A 21,396-nucleotide genomic window follows, 5' to 3' on the forward strand; every position below is an offset into this window, starting at 1 on the left:
CACCCAGAACTGGCCTTCTGATCCAGACTTCACTCTTTCTTGACCAAAATTGAATTCCCTGGCCTGAGTTGCTCAGGTCTGGTCTGACTTCCAGGATCCTTCCTGTGTTGTTTGTATTAAAAACCTCAGCCACAAGTGTTAGCATCTCCTTAATAAAAAGAAAAGGGTGTGTTTTGTACGATGATGAAAGAAGGAGGGAGGAAGGGAGGGAGAGAAGGAAGGAAAGAAAGAAAGAAAGAAAGAAAGAAAGAAAGAAAGAAAGAAAGAAGAAGAAAGAAAGAAAGAAAGAAAAAGAAGAAGAAGAAGAAGAAGAAAAAGAAAGAAAGAAAGAAGAAAGAAAGAAAGAAAGAAAGAAAGAAAGAAAGAAAGAAAGAAAGAAAGAAAGAAAGAAAAAACGATCAGTGATAGGTAGGTGCAGGCTAAGCATGGTATTTGCAGCACCCGGGAGAAGGGTACTCCCCACCCCCAGCTTATCCTTTTTCTTTTCCATCCTGACTTCATGGAACACCACAAAAGGCTTCCCATGCACACTCATGTCCTGCCTACCCATAAGTGAAAGTCCACATGACAGCATTAGAAGTGGCTGTCCCTCTGACCTCAACGTGTGCAACACAACCTCTTAGGCCCTGGAGGCAGGCTGGAGCCCTGTGAAGAGAATATTCCTGGACGCTGAGGCTCAGGGCATGGTCCAGATGAGAACTCCGCAGGGGTGGGTTGGCAGGGGCCCAGCTATCTGTCTATAAGGGGTCCTACACAGAATGGCCCAGGGTGGCAGGGTAACCACCATGAGAACGGCTCCCCAGAGGAGTAACTCTTTGGCTGAATCTGCAGGGTTGGGCAGAACCTTGCTCATTCTAGACAGGAAAGAAAACCTGGGGCAAAGCAGTGATGGTACAAGAGAGTCAAGGAACCCTAGGTGCTGCCAACAACTCTGTGCAGAGCAAGTGTCATGGGTGGCGGTGTAGGTGAGGGGCAGAGCCGGGAATAAATGGCCAGGAGAGCAAAGGCCAGATCAGGCCTGAGAGGCCATCCTTGGATTCTGTTTAGAAAGCAGTGCAGAAGCATGACTAATTTTAGGCTAAGGGGCAATGTGATGGATGTGTATTTTAAAGAGGCAGCACCCTGCCATGGAGGAAGATAATGGAATAGAAAATAAACAAGAACAAAAGATAATGGCTAGGAAAATATAGCCTGCTGAAAGCAGATGTTGTAGGGGGCAGCCAGAGAAAACAGGGGTCAGTGGGCGGGTGGGAGGCAGCCTATGGGAGGACAGTGCACAGTGTAGACTTCAGACCTGCACTGAATGCAAGTTCTCCTTCTGGAGGAAGCCAGCAATGTTATTTGACATTCCTGGGCCTCGGTTTCTCTCCTCTCTAAAATAGCACAGCAATCTACTGAGAGAATTAAAGTGAGTTCACAGAATATAAATTGCAAAGGCAGACCTTACTCACTGGAGGTGGCCGGACTTGGACACTCTCCCCAGAAGACTTTTGGAGAGCAATAGGTACAACAGGAAAGGCTGGGGGGGAAAGCAGTTATTTCCAATTTTGCCAAGGTCCTTGGCCAAGGGACCCAATGAAGGAAATGGAAAGAAAGACAAGTTGAAGTTTTATGAAACTGTAGAGACCCAGACATGCTTCTCTGACAAGTACTCTGGCAACTGCTAGTAGCAAAACAGGAATAGCTTGAATTTATTTTTTCTAAAGATTTTATCTATTTATTCATGAGAGAGAGACATAAGCAGAGGGAGAAGCAGGCTCCCTGCAAGGAGCCCAATGCAGAACTCGATCCCAAGGATCCTGGGATCATGACCTGAGCCAAAGGTAGACGCTCCACCACTGAGCCACTCAGGCATCCCAGAACAGCTTTAATTTATTAAGAGCATAATTTTTTATTAAGGTTTTGTTTTAATTCCAGTTACTTAACACAGAGTATAATATTAGTTGCAGGTGTACAAAATAGTGATTCAACACTTCTATGTATCACCTGGTGCTCATCACAAGTGCACACTTTCATCCTCATCACTTATTTCCCCCAACTCCCCATCAGTTTGTTGGGTGCCAGAGTGAAGAGTCTGTGAAGAGTCTGTTTCTTAGTTTGTCTCTCTCATTTTTTTTCTTTCCTCGTTTGTTTTGTTTCTTAAATTCCCCATCTGACTGAACTCATAGGGTACTTGTCTTTCTCTCATTCATTTCACTTAGCATTTTATCCTCTAACTCCATCCATACCATTTCATTCTTTATGGCTGAATAATATTCCATTACATATCTATACACAATTACTGGAGTGTAGGGTAGTTTTATTGCATAAAAGAGGGGTTTTGAGGAACCCCTGTACTGTTTTCCACAGTGGCTACACCAGTTTTCATTCCCACCAACAGTGCAAGAGGGTTCCCCTGTCTCCACATCCTTGCCAACATTTGTTTCTTGTGTTTTTATTTTAGTCATTCGAACAGGTGTAAGGTGATATCACATTGTGGTTTCAATCTGCACTTCTCTTATGATGAGTAATGTTGAGCATCTTTTCATGTGTTTCTTGGTCATCTGGATGTGTGATTGGAGAAATGTCTGTTCATGTCTTCTGTTCATTTTTTAATGGAGTTATTTGGGGCGTTGAGTTGTATTGGTTCTTTATATATTTTGGATACTAGCCCTTTATCAGAAATGTCATTTGCAAATATCTTCTCCCATTGGATAGGTTTCCCGTTAGTTTTGTTGATTTTTTCCTTCATTGTGCAGAAGCTTTTTATTTTCATGTAGTTCCAATAGTTTATTTTGCTTTTATCTCCCTAGCCTCAGGAGACATATCTAGAAAAATGTTGCTATGGCCAATGTCTGAGGGATTACTTACTGCCTGTGATCTCTTCTAGGTCACATTTAGGTTTTTCTTCTCTTTTTAATTCATTTTTACATGTGATGTAAGTGGTATAATTTCATTCTTTCATATGTTGCTGTCCAGTTTTCTCAACACCACTTGTTGAAGAACCTTTTTTCCATTGCATATTATTTCCTGGTTTGTCTAAGATTAATTGACCATATAATTATGGGATTATTTCTGGGCTTTCTATTCTGTTCCATTGATCTGTGTCTATTTTTATGCCAGTACCATACTGTTTTGATCACTACAGCTTTGTAATATAACTTGAAGTCAGGAATTGTAATGCCTCCAGTTTTTTCTTTTTCAAGACTGGTTTAGCTATTTGGAGTCTTCTGTGATTTCATACAAATTTAGGACAATTTGTTCTAATTCTGTGAAAAATGTTGTTGTATTTTGGTAGGGATCATATTAAATCTGTAGACTGCTTTGGGTAGTATAGACATTTTATCAATATTTGCTCTTCTAATCCATAAGCATGGAATGTCTTTCCATTTCTTTGTGTCGTTTTCAATTTCTTTCATCAGTGTTTTATAGTTTTCAGAGTACAGCTCTTTCATCTCAAGTTTATTCCTAGGTCTCTTATTATTTTTGGTACAATTCTAAACGGGACTGCTTTAATTTCTTTTTCTGCTGCTTCCTTATTGATGTGTGAAAACACAACAGATTTCTGTACATTGATTTTGTATCCTGTGACTTTACTGAATTCATTTATCAGTTCTAGTAGTTTTTTGGTGAAGCCTACAGTCTTTCTAATCTGGATGACTTTTATTTCTTTTTTGTTGTCTGCTTGCTATGGCTAGGACTTCAAGTGCTATGTTGAATAATAAAAGTGGTGAGAATAGACATCCCTGTCTTGTTCCTGACCTTAGGGGAAAAGCTCTGTTTTTCCCCATTGAGTATGATGTTAGCTGTGGGTTTGTCAAAAATGGTCTTTATTATGTTGAAGTATGCTCCCTCTAGCTCTATTTTGTTGAGGGTTTTTATCATGAATGGATGTTGTAGTCTGTCAATTTCTTTTTCTGCATCTATTGAAATGATCATATGGATTTTATCCTTTCTAAGAGAATAATTTTGTGAGCCTTGGAGAACCACCTTGGGGGCCAACAGTGACCTCCAGCTCACCCACCCCCATCAAGAAACATACTTCCAGAGCATTGAAATAGGCCACATTCTTGGAGTTTCTCCCAAGCAGGCTTTTCAAGGAGCTGTTCCCATAAAAATGACTGGAGCTAGAGCCTCAGTTTCCTGGTGAACCGAGGAGCCAATAATTCTCAATGACCAGGACACATAAAACAGGACAGTTTCAAGGAAGGTGCTGGTAAGAACTGGCAGCAATGATACAGGCAATTGGAGAGGAAATGGAAATCCACCAGCTGGCTCAGCAATTTATCAATTGTCCTTTTAAGCCTCTACATACACAATGCTTTCAAGAAATAACATTTATTGGATGGACAACAGATAATAAAATCCCATTATATCGAAATCAATTAATCATCAATCTACAGTAATTTATTTTGGGCTAAGGTAAAGCTTGCCCTTAACCTATGGCAACTGGGCTTCCCCGCCATATGGTAATTGGGATAGCAAGAGACATGGAAAACCATCTCACACAGGTGCGCCCTCCTTGCCATTTATATCATAGGTACCAAACACACAATTTCTCTCTCTCTCTCTCTCTCTCTCTCTCTCTCTCTCTCTTTTACCTGATGAAGTAACACCTAAGGCAAAATTAACTTTAAAATAATATGCTTCTTCCACTGCCACCCAATTTATTAGTAAAGTCCTTTTCTTTTTTTTTCTTTTTTTGCAACTGAGATAAACCCTTTTATTTATTTATGCTTCTCCATTTTGTTTAAAACAACAACAACAACCACCTTAATATAACTGACAGCCCTTCCCCCTCACCCTTCCTCGGGCTAGGGGGTGGGGAGCAGGAAATGGCCCCCAGGGGTGGAGCTGACCATAAGAGCCCCTGGGGGAGGTGATGGAGCCCAAATCCCCTGCCCAGGGGATGGGGCACCTGTAGCGTATGAACTGGGGAGTTAACAGGGCTCTTGAACCTCTTCTTGTACCAACGTATATGCCCTTGGCCATCAAGGGTCAGGAAGCACGTGGGGGATGGGGATTCCTACCACTCCTCTATGTCCCGGCCCAGGCCCAATTTCACGCACTAGGGGCTGGGGAGCAAGAAGAGTGGAGAAAGAGCGGGGTCTTCGTGTCTCACACGAAGGAGTACTGATTATTACTCCTGGGACGGCCCCCTTCTTCTCCATCGCCCCCCAGTGTAACTGCCGGAGCTGCACCATCCGGGTGGCTCCGGGCCCCACCGGATCCAGCGCCTCCCTGGGCCTCCGGGCCTGGTGCTACGGCCTCTTACAGCTCAACCGCGGGGACCAGCTCCTCCTGGACCCCTCCACGGCCCGCTTTCTCTCTCTCTTGCCTCTCTTTGGCTGCTGCGACTGCTGCTACCGCCACTTCTGGCGCCCCCAATGCCTCTTCTGCCCCAAAATGTGGGGGACCTGTCCATGAAGGGGGTTCAGGGGGCTGGGGTGGGTCATGGGAGGTGTTCGGTTACACAGTCCCTTGCCCCGAAGGGCGTCAGGGTGGAGGAGGCATCAGGGTAGCATCCATCTCCCTCGTACACCCCTGCCTGGCTCCCGGCCTGCTCCCGGCCTCCTCACTTCTTGGGTGCACGGGCATCTCCTCCCCTGCAGACCTGCTCTGCTCACCCTGCTGTCGCTGGGAGGACATGACATAGCTGACAAGAACAACATCACTGAAGCCTCTAACTCCAGAGGGATGGGGTGCACCCGGAAATGCTTGAGCACATCGAAAATGGACTGGAGCCACAAGTGCTGGACCCGGCACTGACCCTCCTCACTTAGCGACAGGCGCAGGTGCTTGGCCTTACCCTGGAAGTTGAAAGTGAGGACGGACTCGCCCCGTCTCGTCTCACTCTGCAGTACCAGGACACAGAGGGAGCCAGTGTCTCCGGCCAGCACCAGCTGCACGGCCTTGAGTCGAAAGAGCATCCCGTGGAACCAAGGGTACCCAGGAGGGGCTGGTCCCCTTCACCTACCTCTGATTCCCCCTGGAAAAGCAATGATCCTCCGGTACCTGTGGCTGTCTCCGGAGTGTCCAGGGGTGGGTAGGGGGCCGAGAGGGGATGAACTATGCCCACTGGGGGACCCTCTTCAATGGGGATGTGGTGAGGGGCAACTCTGGGGGGAGCAGTTCCATTGAGTCAAAGTGGGAGGCAGCGATGGAGGCAGCGCTGGGGGAGATGGATGCTGAAGGGCAGTCGGAAAGACCTCCATAGACCCCCTGCAACAGGCAGTCATTGCTCTCACTGGGTCCAGCAGCAGATCCTGGCAGACTCTCTGAGTGAATGAGACAGGGCAGCTCCAGGCTGTCTGTGTTCTCCCGTGTGAGGAATGAGGTCCCAGGGGCCACAGGGAGGGTCACAGGGTGGGGACTGGTGGAAGGGCAGGGTCCTGGGCTCAGGCATTCTTGGATGTCAGACACCCAGGCCTTCACATGTAGAGCATTGGCTGTCTCCAGGCTGTACTCCGAGGGGCCTTCCACCCTAACCACAAACGTGTTCTCCCGGTCAGGCATCTCCAGGGCTGTTGTTTGCACGTCTGTAATGGTAGAGCAGAGAATGCTGAGTCGAGGCCGAGATGCCTTAGGCGGTACAAAGAACTCCAGATGACTTCCTCCTTCTCCTTCTCCTTCACTTCGGAATAGTAAGCGACACTTCTGCCACTGAGGCTGCCCTCCTCCCACTGAGGTAGGCCCGGCTGCCCCTCCTCCCTGGCCCATGTCAGCTGGGTCAGGGGCTGCCTCTTCGGCCCCCATGAAACTCAGCAGCTCTTCCCTCTGCACCATCCCTGCTGCGTCCTTCAAGGTGCCCCCTCCCCAACAGAGTCTCAGCCTCTCAAATCAGTGAGTCCATCTGTCTCCAGGGGATGTTCCCTCACTAACCAGTCCCCTGCCAATGGTCCCAGCCCCACCAGAGGAGTTGAAGTTGCTGTTTCCACCCAGGATTGGGGGGCCCGATGAGGTCTCGAGGGGCCCAGCAGGGGAGGGGGGATCAACAGTCCCCCACCACTGTAGGATACCACGGACTGAACTGTGAACCTCTTTTTTTCTCTGTTGTCTTGTTATTCACCATGGCAGAAATGGTAAACACAGCACACATACTACCTCTTATCCTGCCTAAGCCCCCTGCAGACATGACTAGCCAATCAGAGCTGAAGGATCCTCCTCAATTCCATGCTCCAAAAGAAGTAAATCATTCTAAATGTTCGTTTTTCCGAAATAACAAATGTGCTGTCCTCCTTCCAATGAGAAAACATCTAATCTGTGCCCAAGGCCCTAGGAGCTGAAGGTATTTATTCAGCAGAAGTACACTTTCTGTTCCAGAAAGAACTGGCAAAGCAGGTGGTAGAACCAGGCTTTCTGGGGTGGCTGGTGAAGGAAAGGAAGGATTCCCTGATGCCCATTCAACTGAGAGCCAGCCTAGTATAGGGGTTAAGCACATGGCTTTGAGTTCAAATCCTACCTCTCTTCTACCTACTGTGTGTCCTTAACATCTCTGTGCCTTGGTTTTCTCATCTATAAAATGGTACCAACAACACCGGCCTCACACCATTGTGAGAATTAAATGAGATAACCTATGAAAAGTCCCTCATGCATAATACTATGTACAACACATATTGCTTTTTTGCTGCTATAATTCCTGTTTTCAGACAGTGTGTAAGTAACACAAAATTCAGACAAAGGCACCAGTTACCTTGCAGGGAGTCCAGAAGCAGAGAGTTGCAGGCACAACTGGTCATATCCCAGCTGCTTTCATCATTTTGAGTTTCCATGAGGTCAACAATTTTTTCCCACTGTTACAAGGCACCCCTGCAGTTCCAGATATCATGTGGCCGCTAGCAAAAAAAAGAGGAGGGGGTGCACTGCCAGCAAAGGAGACCAAAGAAGACAGCTGGTGGGATGCAATCAATAGAGTAGGGCTCAGACTGAAGTCAGCGGGGACAAGAAAGATGTGCTTGCAGGTGTGCAGGCTCATACATGGACTCCATATGCTTATGTTTGGTTCACCTGCATGCCTTCCAGGCATCATGGGACAAAGCAGAGGGGTTGTGCCATGGTGACCACCCATCTGGCCCTGGGTGCAATTTGTATGATCTTGTCTCCACCTAGGACTCTCCATTGCATACCAAAGCCCTCAGTTTGGTTTAACCAGGTTACTTTGCTCTTGAGTAACTAGTGCTTTGAGGAATTTATAGGTTGTGATTCATCAGATGCTGGAACTTGTTCATTGGAAGCAGAATTTCCTCTAGGTGCTGCATCATATGTATATAGAGTTGCCTAAAACCACATATATACAAACTGTGACAAGAATACAAGTAGGCAGACTTCTTGTGTGGACTGTAAAATGGTTTAGAAGCAGAAGGGCCCAGAAATCTTTTAAGCAGCAGTGCTTTGGAGAAAAAGACTCTTACTTGGATTTATCTAGAACTCCACAGGTTTGAGAATAAGACTTAAGTCTATCTTCTGGCTCCTACTATTGTGTGACCTTAGACAAGTTGCTTAAAGTCCCTGAAAGCCGGTTCAGTTTCACAGTCTTTAAAACAGGTACGTGAGACCTACTTCTGAGACTTACCAGAGAGATGAGTCAGGTAAACATAAACCGCCTGGCAAAACGGCTGGCATTAAGAAACTATTGATGCAGTGGGTTGAATGGTGGCCCCCAAAAGATGTGTCCACTTAGAACCTGTAAATGTGACCTTATCTGAAGAAAGGGTCTCTGCAGATGTAGTTAAGTTTCTCAGGGTGAGAACCCTCCAGATTATCCAGGTGGACCATGAACCCCATGACGACTGTCCATATAAGAGAAGGGCAGATGAAAATTTGGGGAAGGCCATGTGACCACAGGGTGATGCATCACTGAGGTGATGCAGATACAGGAATGCCATCAGCTCCCCAAAGCTGGCAGAGGCAAGAGACAGTTCTCCCCTAGAGCCTTGGGAGGGAGCATGGCCCTGCTGATACCTTGGTTTTTGGCCTCCCAACTGTGAGAGAGAGAGAGAAAAAAAAAAAAGCCCTATTGTTTGAAGCCACTAAATTTGTGGGAATCTGTTACAGAGCCTTGGGGAATGCACACTGCCCAATAAGCTCCAGGAGAGGAGAGGCTGCATCTCAGTTTTTCCTGCTGTATCTCCAGCAACAAGCACATTCATCCGTTTTGTTTTGTTTTGTTTTGTTTTTTTAATAAATTAATTTTTATTGGTGTTCAATTTACCAACATACAAAATAACACCCAGTGCTCATCCCGTCAAGTGTCCCCCTCAGTGCCCGTCACCCATTCACCCCCACCCCCCGCCCTCCTCCCCTTCCACCACCCCTAGTTCGTTTCCCAGAGTTAGGAGTCTTTATGTTATGTCTCCCTTTCTGATATCTCCCACACATTTCTTCTCCCTTCCCTTATATTCCCTTTCACTATTATTCATATTCCCCAAATGAATGAGAACATACACTGTTTGTCCTTCGATTGACTTACTTCACTCAGCATAATACCCTCCAGTTCCATCCACGTTGAAGCAAATGGTGGGTATTTATCGTTTCTAATGGCTGAGTAATATTCCATTGTATACATAAACCACATCTTCTTTATCCATTCATCTTTCGATGGACATCGAGGCTCCTTCCACAGTTTGGCTATTGTGGACATGGCTGCTAGAAACATCGGGGTGCGGGTGTCCCGGCGTTTCATTGCATCTGAATCTTTGAGGTAAATCCCTAACAGTGCAATTGCTGGGTCGTAGGGCAGGTCTATTTTTAACTCTTTGAGGAACCTCCACACAGTTTTCCAGAGTGGCTGCACCAGTTCACATTCCCACCAACAGTGTAAGAGGGTTCCCTTTTCTCCGCATCCTCTCCAACATTTGTTGTTTCCTGCCTTGTTAATTTTCCCCATTCTCACTGGTGTGAGGTGGTATCTCATTGTGGTTTTGATTTGTATTTCCCTGATGGCAAGTGATGCAGAGCATTTTCTCATGTGCATGTTGGCCATGTCTATGTCTTCCTCTGTGAGATTTCTCTTCATGTCTTTTGCCCATTTCATGATTGGATTGTTTGTTTCTTTGCTGTTGAGTTTAATAAGTTCTTTATAGATTTTGGAAACTAGCCCTTTATCTGATATGTCATTTGCAAATATCTTCTCCCATTCTGTAGGTTGTCTTTGAGTTTTGTTGACTGTATCCTTTGCTGTGCAAAAGCTTCTTATCTTTATGAAGTCCCAATAGTTCATTTTTGCTTTTGTTTCTTTTGCTTTCATGGATGTATCTTGCAAGAAGTTACTGTGGCCAAGTTCAAAAAGGGTGTTGCCTGTGTTCTCCTCTAGGATTTTGATGGAATCTTGTCTCACATTTAGATCTTTCATCCATTTTGAGTTTATCTTTGTGTATGGTGCAAGAGAGTGGTCTAGTTTCATTCTTCTGCATGTGGATGTCCAATTTTCCCAGCACCATTTATTGAAGAGACTGTCTTTCTTCCAGTGGATAGTCTTTCCTCCTTTATTGAATATTAGTTGACCATAAAGTTCAGGGTCCACTTCTGGGTTCTCTATTCTGTTCCATTGATCGATGTGTCTGTTTTTGTGCCAGTACCACACTGTCTTGATGACCACAGCTTTGTAGTACAACCTGAAATCTGGCATTGTGATGCCCCCAGATATGGTTTTCTTTTTTAAAATTCCCCTGGCTATTCGGGGTCTTTTCTGATTCCACACAAATCTTAAAATAATTTGTTCTAAGTCTCTGAAGAAAGTCCATGGTATTTTGATAGGGATTGCATTATACGTGTAAATTGCCCTGGGTAACATTGACATTTTCACAATATTAATTCTGCCAATCCATGAGCATGGAATATTTTTCCATCTCTTTGTGTCTTCCTCAATTTCTTTCAGAAGTGTTCTGTAGGTCTTAGGGTATAGATCCTTTACCTCTTTGGTTAGGTTTATTCCTAGGTATCTTATGCTTTTGGGTGCCATTGTAAATGGGATTGACTCCTTAATTTCTCTTTCTTCAGTCTCATTGTTAGTGTATAGGAATGCCATTGATTTCTGGGCATTGATTTTGTATCCTGCCATGCTACCAAATTGCTGTATGAGTTCTAGCAATCTTGGGGTGGAGGCTTTTGGGTTTTCTATGTAGAGTATCATGTCATTGGCGAAGAGGGAGAGTTTGACTTCTTCTTGCCAATTTGAATGCCTTTAATGTCTTTTTGTTGTCTGATTGCTGAGGCTAGGACTTCCAATACTATGTTGAATAGCAGTGGTGAGAGTGGACATCCCTGTCTTGTTCCTGATCTTAGGGGAAAGGCTCCCAGTGCTTCCCCATTGAGAATGATATTTGCTGTGGGCTTTTCGTAGATGGCTTTTAAGATGTCGAGGAAAGTTCCCTCTATCCCTACACTCTGAGGAGTTTTGATCAGGAATGGATGCTGTATTTTGTCAAATGCTTTCTCTGCATCTAACGAGAGGATCATATGGTTCTTGGTTTTTCTCTTGCTGATATGATGAATCACATTGATTGTTTTATGAGTGTTGAAGCAGCCTTGTGTCCCAGGGATAAATCCTACTTGGTCATGGTGAATAATTTTCTTAATGTGTTGTTGGATCCTATTGGCTAGTATCTTGTTGAGAATTTTTGCATCCATGTTCATCAGGGATATTGGTCTGTAATTCTCCTTTTTGGTGGGGTCTTTGTCTGGTTTTGGAATTAAGGTGATGCTGGCCTCATAGAATGAATTTGGAAGTACTCCATCTCTTTCTATCTTTCCAAACAGCTTTAGTAGAATAGGTATGATTTCTTCTTTAAACGTTTGATAGAATTCCCCTGGGAAGCCATCTGGCCCTGGACTCTTGTGTCTTGGGAGGTTTTTGATGACTTCTTCAATTTCCTCCCTGGTTATTGGCCTGTTCAGGTTTTCTATTTCTTCCTGTTCCAGTTTTGGTAGTTTGTGGCTTTCCAGGAATGCGTCCATTTCTTCTAGATTGCCTAATTTATTGGCGTAGAGCTGTTCATCATATGTTTTTAAAATCGTTTGTATTTCCTTGGTGTTGGTAGTGATCTCTCCTTTCTCATTCATGATTTTATTAATTTGAGTCTTCTCTCTCTTCTTTTTAATAAGGTTGGCTAATGGTTTATCTATCTTATTAATTCTTTCAAAGAACCAACTCCTGGTTCTATTGATCTGTTCCACAGTTCTGATCTCAATTTCGTTGAGTTCTGCTCGAATTTTAATTAACTCTCTTCTTCTGCTGGGCATCTGGTCCATTTCCTGTTTTTTCTCTAGCTCCTTTATGTGTAAGGTTAGCTTTTGTATTTGAGTTCTTTCCAGTTTTTGAATGGATGCTTGTATTGCGATGTCTTTCCCCCGAGGACTGCTTTTGCTGCATCCCAAAGATTTTGAACAGTTGTATCTTCATTCTCATTAGTTTCCATGAATCTTTTTAATTCTTCCTTAATTTCCTGGTTGACCCTTTTATCTTTTACCAGGATGGTCCTTAACCTCCACATGTTTAATGTCCTTCCAAACTTCTTCTTGTGATTGAGTTCTAATTTCAAGGCGTTATGGTCTGAGAATATGCAGGGGACGATCCCAATCTTTTGGTATCGGTTCAGACCCGATTTGTGACCCAGTATGTGGTCTATTCTGGAGAAAGTTCCATGTGCACTTGAGAAGAATGTGTATTCAGTTGAGTTTGGATGTAAAGTTCTGTAGATATCTGTGAAACCTATCTGGTCCAGTGTATCATTTAAAGCTCTCGTTTCTTTGGAGATGTTGTGCTTAGAAGACCTATCGAGGGTAGAAAGAGCTAGATTGAAGTCACCAAGTATAAGTGCATTATTATCTAAGTATTTCTTCACTTTGGTTAGTAATTCGTTTAAGTATTTGCAGCTCCCACATTCGGGGCATATATATTGAGGATTGTTAAGTCCTCTTGCTGGATAGATCCTTTAAGTATGATATAGTGTCCCTCTTCATCTCTCACTACAGTCTTCGGGGTAAATTTTAGTTTATCTAATATAAGGATGGCTACCCCTGCTTTCTTTTGAGAACCATTTGAATGGTAAATGGTTCTCCAACCTTTTATTTTCAGGTTGTAGGTGTCCTTCTGTCTAAAATGAGTCTCTTGTAGACAGCAAATAGATGGGTCCTGCTTTTTTATCCAGTCTGAAACCCTGTGCCTTTTGATGGGGTCATTAAGCCCATTCACGTTCAGAGTTACTATTGACAGATATGAGTTTAGTGTCATCATGATATCTATTTAGTCCTTGTTTTTGTGGATTGTTCCACTGAACTTCTTCTTAAAGGGGAGTTTTAAGAGTCCCCCTTAAAATTTCTTGCAGAGCTGGTTTGGAGGTCACATATTCTTTCAGTTCCTGCCTGTCTTGGAAGCTCTTTATCTCTCCTTCCATTTTGAATGAGAGCCTTGCTGGATAAAGTATTCTTGGTTGCATGTTCTTCTCATTTAGGACCCTGAATATATCCTGCCAGCCCTTTCTGGCCTGCCAGGTCTCTGTGGAGAGGTCTGCTGTTACCCTAATATTCCTCCCCATGAAAGTCAGGGACTTCTTGTCTCTTGCTGCTTTAAGGATCTTCTCTTTATCTTTGGAATTTGCAAGCTTCACTATTAAATGTCGAGGTGTTGAACGGTTTTTATTGATTTTAGAGGGGGATCTCTCTATTTCCTGGATCTGAATGCCTGTTTCCCTTCCCAGATTGGGAAAGTTTTCAGCTAGGATTTGTTCAAATACATATTCTGGCCCTCTGTCCCTTTCGGCGCCCTCAGGAACCCCAATTAAACGTAGGTTTTTCTTCCTTAGGCTGTCATTTATTTCCCTTTATCTGTCTTCATGGTCTTTTAATTGTCTGTCTCTTTTTTCCTCAGTTTCCCTCTTTGCCATTAACTTGTCTTCTATGTCACTCACTCGTTCTTCCACCTCGTTAACCCTCGTCGTTAGGACTTCTAGTTTGGATTGCATCTCATTCAACTGATTTTTAATTTCTGCCTCATTGGATCTAAATTCTGCAGTCATGAAGTCTCTTGAGTCCTTTATGCTTTTTTCTAGAGCCACCAGTAGCTGTAGAATAGTGCTTCTGAATTGGCTTTCTGACATTGAAGTGTAATCCAGATTTTGTAACTCTGTGGGAGAGAGGGCTGTTTCTGATTCTTTCTTTTGAGGTGAGGTTTTCCTTCTAGTCATTTTGCTCAGTGCAGAGTGGCCAAAAACAAGTTGTGTTGGAACACGGGGGAGTATCACTGGTCCGTCCAGCTGGTCTTCTGGGGGAGGGGCCTGCTGTGCTGATTTTCAGGTGTTAGCACTTGGGGGAGCTGCTCTGCCCCTGCCTGCTGCCGGGCTCAGCGGGGGTTGTTTACCCCGTGGGCCCCAGGAGGAACAGCCGCAGTTGCTATGGCAGCTCTGGAAGCCTGGATTCAGCCTCCGCAGGAACTACGGGCTCGGGGCTCTCGGTCTCCGTCTGCAGGGCCTGGAGGCTCCGGGGCGGGGCCGCTGATCTGCTCAGCTCGGGGCAGGAGCGTCCTCGCTGTCCTGGGCCCTCCCGGCCTCTGCCTGTCCCGGGGGAGGCCGGATCCTGGGCTGTGTCCCGGCGCCCTGTGCTCCGGGGCCTGCGCTGTTGGATTCGCGCTCCCGCCCCGCAGCCCCCTCCGCGGAGCCGCCGCCCGAGCCCCTCCGAGCTGCTCCGGCGCCCGCCGTGCGCGCTGCAGCCCTTAGGGAGCTCGGCGCACTCTCCCGGGGCGCAGGTGTCTGTTAGTGTCCCCGGGAGCCCGAGGGCATCCCCGCCCTCCTGGGTCCTGCTCCAACTCCCTGCGAGCCCCTTTCCGCCCGGGAAGGTTGGTGCAGCTCCTGCTCCTCCGGGACGGGGCTCTCCTGTCCTGGGGACACTCGCCCCGGCCTCAGCCCGGCTCCTCGCGGGCCCCTCCCCCTCGGAGGCCTTTTGTTCCTTTATTTCTTTTTCCCCGTCTTCCTACCTTGATAGAAGCGCGAACTCTTCTCACTGTAGCGTTCCACTGGTCTCTCTTTACATCTCAGGCCGAATTCGTAGATTTTCAGGATGATTTGAAGGTTATCTAGGTAATTTGGTGGGGAGAGGTGATTTGGGGACCCTGCTCTTCCGCCGTCTTGCCCCTCCTCTTGTTTTGTTTTGTTTTGTTTTTGTTTGGACTTTGCTTTGTTCTGGTCTTTCAGTTGTGTGACAAAATCTATACCGGATTTCCTGAATGAGCTGATGCAACACCACCTCAGGTAGAAAGGGTTTACAGAATGAAAAGGACAACAGATTATTTCTCACTCACTGTGCCCCCCCCCCACGCCCACTGTCCGGCCTGGGTGGGGTCTGGAGGGCTTCTGCTTTGTGGGGTCCACCCTCTGGGTGAGTTACTTCTGCCACATGGCAAAGACTCAAACCCCTGGCCTGGGACCGGGCACCGTGGTGCACCAGGATTAGGAATGAAGCAGACACCAGAGGGTATCAGAACTCCCTTCGGCGGGTATGAATCCAGCCATCTCTGGGCCTCCACATTTTAACAATTGCTGAGAACCCTGGTCCGAGCTGACAGTGAATGAGACGATCGCCAGGCCTGGGTGTCTGCTATCTAGCCGTCCAAACCTCGGCCCTGACCCCACAGATGCCTCCACGAGGAGGCTATGGATGGTAAGAAGTGCCGTGTACAGGTGTCATTGTATTTTTTTTTTCCTCTTGGGCCACCACTCCCTCCCACCACGAGATTCATAGGCACTCAGGCCCCAAGATCCCATTAACCTTCGATGCTCCACAGGGTCCGATGTAAAGAGCTCTGGATCGATGCGGTCAAGCAAACAGTTTCTCAGAAGTCTATAACAAAAAGCAGCCGGCTGGCAGCCAGCACGAGACACAGAGGCTCGTCTTTGTGGATGGCTGGAGGGGGCCTGGGACGCTGTCATTTTTTGAACAGGCCTCAGAGTGAAAATGGATTTTTTTACCTGCCGCCAGAGCCACTGGTTAGCAAACACAGCTCTTCCAGGAAAACAAATACACAGCTGGGATACTCAGTTTTCTTCTGTGACTAAATATTGGGAGCTCAGCTGAAAAAGATTTCAAATACAGAAGCTCTTTAGAATTCCCTCCCTCTCTCCCTCTCTCCCTTTCTTCCCCTTCCCTCCTGCTCCCCTGCCCCTTGATGGAGCCGTAACAACTGCTATTTCATCTTAAATTTCTATAGCAGCAAATGTAGGTCACTGATCTTAGAAGTGGCCTAGTTTCCCAGCCCTAAATAGAAACCTTTCCCCGGGTTGAGGGTTGGCTTTTTTTTTCCTAGGTTTGTGGCTAATAAAAGTGTAACCTGCTCAGACAGGCCAAACACACTGAGTTCCGGTCTCCTCTTCACACAGCTGTGCACCAAGGAGTTTGGATGGACAGCCCACAGGGCTTGCAGCCTGAGGAATGTCCAAGGCCACTGCTTTCCTTGCAAGAGACACGAGGGCCAGAACGTGGCTCTGAGAGCACAGGTGGTAGGGCCTCACGAGGAGAGTGTGGCCCCTTCTGCTCGACCAGGTGAGCAAGGACAGGGCAGCCAGGATTTGTCAGATGCCCACTTGTGCTGGACACCTGCACTCTTCACATTGTGCCCTTGTCGGGGTTAGCTCTGGGTTCTTGCCTTGATTGCTTGCATTTTTTCCCCTTCCTTCTTTCCTTCCTCCTTCCTTCCTTTCTTTGTTTTTAATCCAAATTCATTGCAGATAATTAGAAAGCACAAATGAACAAAAAGAAAAACTAAAAATATCCATAATGCTATTAGAGAAAAACCCTGGCCACATGTCTTTGTGTATCTTTCCGGTTATTTTTCTATACATGTATACCCGATATAGACTTATTTTCAACAAAATTAGGTTCATAATATTCTGTGACCTGGTTCTCTCTCTTATGTTGTAAATGTAAACTCTTCCTGGTTAATTCACCTGTGTGGGTGTGTGAGCATGTGTGACCTTGGATGTTTTTTCCTTAAAATTATTCACAGAATTTTATAAAATGAAATCTAATCTGAGAGATAGCTTGTCAGTTTATTTAGATTATTTTATTTAGGGTGTAAAAACACCCCTAATACCGTCATGTAGCTTTACCTCCCCTCCCCAACATCCTACCTCCCCAATCCTGATTTCCCCAAGTAACCACTTTTACCAATTTAATGGACTAAAGGACTCTAGCCAGATGTTTGTTCCTGCATTCATACAGAACTAAAGATACATGCATGTCTACATTCTTTAATGGGAACATGCCATCTTTGTTTTTGCAACTTGTCTTTTTCACTGAACAATATGGCATGGACACCTTCATGTCAGCTCAAACATGAGATCGAGCACATTCTTTTTAGTGGATGCACCAGACTCGGTTAGGAACGTATTAGAATATGTTGAACCATTCCCCACTGAAGGGGATTTAGGACTTTTTGTGGTTTCCCATCTTAAATCAAGCTTGTAGATACTCATAAACATACTCCTGTAAGACAGGGACCTGCTAGAAATGCTAGGTCATGGACAGGAGACATATGACATTTTGATCCTGCCAGATAACCCTCCCAAAGATGACACTTTACTCCCAGACCAACACATACTAAAATTTCCATTTCCTCACACATCTTCAACACATCAAATCTTGTAATTTGCCAATAAGATATAAAAATATACTTCATTTATAATAGCTATACTGTACTTCACTTTATGATAATACCATAATTACTTTATCAACTCTCTCTTTGGGGCCATTGAGGTGTTTGTGACTATATGCTGGAATAAACATCTTTGCACATCTATCTTTCTAGTTCCCTGGTTTCCTTTCTATGTTACATATTCACACATCAACTTCTAAGCTAAGGAGTGTTCTGAAGGCCCGAGATGTACTGCCAAATTTTTTTAAGTTTGCTAAATGAAGTGTACACCAATATGTTAATATTTTGCCCCGTGTCACAAGAGAGGAATCTATCCCAGATGTGTGTGTCCCTGAGTCAGGACCTCTGTGTGTCCAGGCTCTCCCTGAAATAATCCAGGTATCTGAAATAATCCAGGTGCTCCATGCCAGCATATGTGCCAGGGCACTAAGCCACTGAATATTGGGTAGAAAAAGGTATTCCTTTCCAATTCTCTTTCACTCTTTCTGATCCGATTAATGAGAGATTCTCAATCGGTACTTCTTAGCACTGATTGAGCGATTCTCAATCGGTCCCTTTTTAGCAAAGAAGGAACAGGCTTCGTGCTCATGTCTTTGGCTATTCACAGTATCTAGCCTGATACAAAGATTGATTTCAATGTATTTGCAGTTCTTTTCTCTGAAGCAAGTTATACTGGTTTTCCATTACTGAAAGTGATACAGACTTTCATTTTGAAGTCATTTTTTAAAAGATTTTATTTATTTATTTGACAGAGAGAGAGAGAGAGAAAGCACAAGCAGGGGGAGCAGCAGGCAGAGGGAGAGGGAGAAGCAGGTTCCTTGCTGAGCAGGGAGCCTGATTTTGGGGTCAATGACAGGATCCTGGGATCATGACCTGAGCTGAAGGCAGTGCTTAATCCAATGAGCCACCCAGGCACCCCTTGAAGTCATTTTATTAAGTATTAAAAAGTGATTCAACTTTAAAAACAAAACAAAACAAAAAACAACAGTACACATGGACTGTGAATATGGCAAGAAAAATCATGAAGGTTGCATATACCGTTTAGTCTGAGAAATCTTGTATGAACTTTATTCCCTTGCTGGGAGGAGAAGCAAATAGAGCGTCCATTGATTTGATTCACTGCACTGGCCATGGTAGCCAAACCCCAAGTCCAAGGAGAGCCAAACCCCTTCCTTCACTGATTCCCTCAGCCCCAGAGGACTATGTACTTTCTTTATACCTTGTAGCTCTTCTGTTATCCTGGTTAGGCATTCTCCAAATTCAGCTCCCCTGTTTGTTGTGCTATATGGCTGCTGTCTCCCTATTGGACCCAGGCCGCCATGGTCAGCCTCCACCTCTCACCCCCCACCCACCCCAGAGCTGCGGGCACCTGTGACAAGCCATCTGGCACAAAATTGGACCCACTTACACTATAGCCAAAGAGCACTTACACTATAGCCAAAGAGCAATGCTAGGGCAGAGGAAGCAAAAGCTCATCCCCCACTACACGCATAGACATCCTGGTTCACCTTGGGGTTCCTGTTCATTCTTCCCGAACAATGTCTGCCACAAAAACAGATTCCATGGCTCCCACATTGCTCACAAAGGCTTGCACCGTAATCTCACCTCCTTCGACAGCTCTGTGAACTTTAGGGGTCTAGTCCTACCTCACTATTCCCAAAGCAGGTTCATGGATATCTCTGCATTTGACCCAAACTGCAGCAGGTGTGAAGAAGAGCAGCAGCAAAAAGAGCAGCAGGTGTGAAGAAGAGCAGAAGAGCAGTTACATGGCCTCATGTAACAGATGAGGAAACTGAGCTTCCAAGGTTAACTGCTTACCTCTAACCACACTGCAAGCAAACGGCATTTCTAGGATTAAATCTTCTCATTCCCAGGCCTGCAACATCACTGAATCACTCAGCCCTTTCACAGTGAGAAATGCTCATTTCTATAGAGCTACAGGTGATCTAAAGTCAGTAACAGAGGGTGTGTCTCCCAGTTCTCCCTGGGTCTCCACGCTGGGCCTTGCTGGTTAAGTACCACATGGCTGAGGGCTTTGGTGGGTGCTGAAATTTGGCCTGTGCCCTACGTGCAAAGCCATGTACTCTGACTCAGCCCCAGGGATGTGTGTCATTCTGGCATTTGGCCACCCAAAAGAGGCATTTTTATGTAGTTCACACAACACACAGAATCTGCTGGCAGCTGAGAAGTACAAATGTAATGTGATTTATTTGGAGGTATCCCCAGCTTGGGTCAGCATAGAGTCAGGATATCCTGGGGCTCCGGTGCAAGGCACCTGGCAGGTAGGTGATGGGATGTGGGAAGGGAAGAAAGGCTGATTCTGTGACCCCAATCATTGGTCTCTGCAGACATCCACCAACTCACACCTCACTCCGTCTCTCTAGGTATCTGTCTCCCCTGCACATCACCTCCTCAAGGAGACTCTCTCTTGCTGGTGTCTCACCCCCTCAGGCCCTGAAGCTTACTTTACTCCTTCCATGCCATGTCCCGGGTAACACTCTGGCCCTCTCTATCCCATTGGAGCATGAAAATTGCCATGGAGCTGCCTGTCTGCATGGATTCCATGCAGCCATTCCCCTTCCAGGTCTTTCTGCCTCCCCAAGGAGAGAGAAGGTACAAGATAGGGCCCCCCACTCCAAATAGTCTATATTCCCTTCATCTCTCCTCTTCTTCCCAGGCCAAATACATATATTCTGGACTAAGCTGAGGAAGCCCTGCTCTCTTTCTTGGCATCCCTATCAAACATTCTGTCCAGTATTTCCCAAGCAGCTCATGCTTTGCGGGTATAAAACCCAGGAAACTCTTTTGTTTGGCTTTAAACTGTGTCCGTGTCTTCCTGAAAGTCCCAACAATCCCAGAGAAGTTCCGAAGAAAGAGGAAAGATCCTTAAATTAAAAATTGTGAAACATTATTACATCTTGTGGTTTTCCTAAACTAACCACACAGAGAAAGGAAAGGTTGCCTCTCCTGAGGTGGTAGCAAAGCAGCTCACAGATTCTGGTTCCCAGCGCCAATGGTGACACCCAAGCACTGGCCATGCTAACCTCAGGATGCTGCTGTACCTCGCAGTCAGCCCAAAAACTCATTCAGCATGATGTTGGGCTTCCTTGTTCAGGTTCTATGAACTCAGCAGTGAGACAGCCTCCTGACCTCTGACATCTTTTTAAAGAATCTTTGCACAGTCAACCAATTTTTCCTGAGCTCATAAATGAGCAAGGTTGCACTGCCAGGGGAGGGGCTTGGGAAAGGCTTGGGGATCCAGTCAAAAAAAATGCCAAAGCAGTGTTGTGGGAACTCAAACATGGAGCCGAAGAAGAAACTGAATAATGTGCTATTTGAACATCCTGTCAACATTGCCCAAGTCATACCTGGTGGCCGGCAGCTGCTATCCCCTCCTACCACCAGGAAGAAAAAGAGGAAACAGATGTTAGCTGATACTGCCTTCCCTGGATGCATTAGCAGTCAGTCCCAAGCTCCTTCAAATTGCTCCTGACAATGAATGTCAAATATTAGGGGTGAGAGAGGTTTCAGACACAGCTCCAAGTATAAAACTGCTGGTGGAGGGTGCTTGGGGCGAATCAATAGCAAAACTCCTAGCCAAGGGGTGCCTGGATGGCTCAGTGATTGAGTATCTGCCTTTGGCTCAGGTCATGATCCCAGTGTCCCGGATCAAGTCCCAAATCGGGCTCATTGCAGGGAGCCTGCTTCTCTCTCTGCCTATCTGTGTGTGTGTGTGTGTGTGTGTGTGTGTGACTCTCATGAATAAATAAATAAAA

The 21,396-nt window shown here is 45.7% G+C and overlaps 1 pseudogene; it reads right to left on the reverse strand.

The window, feature by feature from the left end:
- Window positions 1-5,097: 5,097 nt before the first annotated feature.
- On the reverse strand, window positions 5,098-7,531 carry LOC129510205 (SH2B adapter protein 1-like; annotated as a pseudogene).
- Between the last annotated feature and the right edge of the window lie 13,865 nt (window positions 7,532-21,396).

This window comes from Nyctereutes procyonoides, unplaced genomic scaffold (assembly GCF_905146905.1).
Source record: "Nyctereutes procyonoides isolate TBG_1078 unplaced genomic scaffold, NYPRO_anot_genome, whole genome shotgun sequence".
Classification (NCBI taxonomy): Eukaryota; Metazoa; Chordata; class Mammalia; order Carnivora; family Canidae; genus Nyctereutes; species Nyctereutes procyonoides.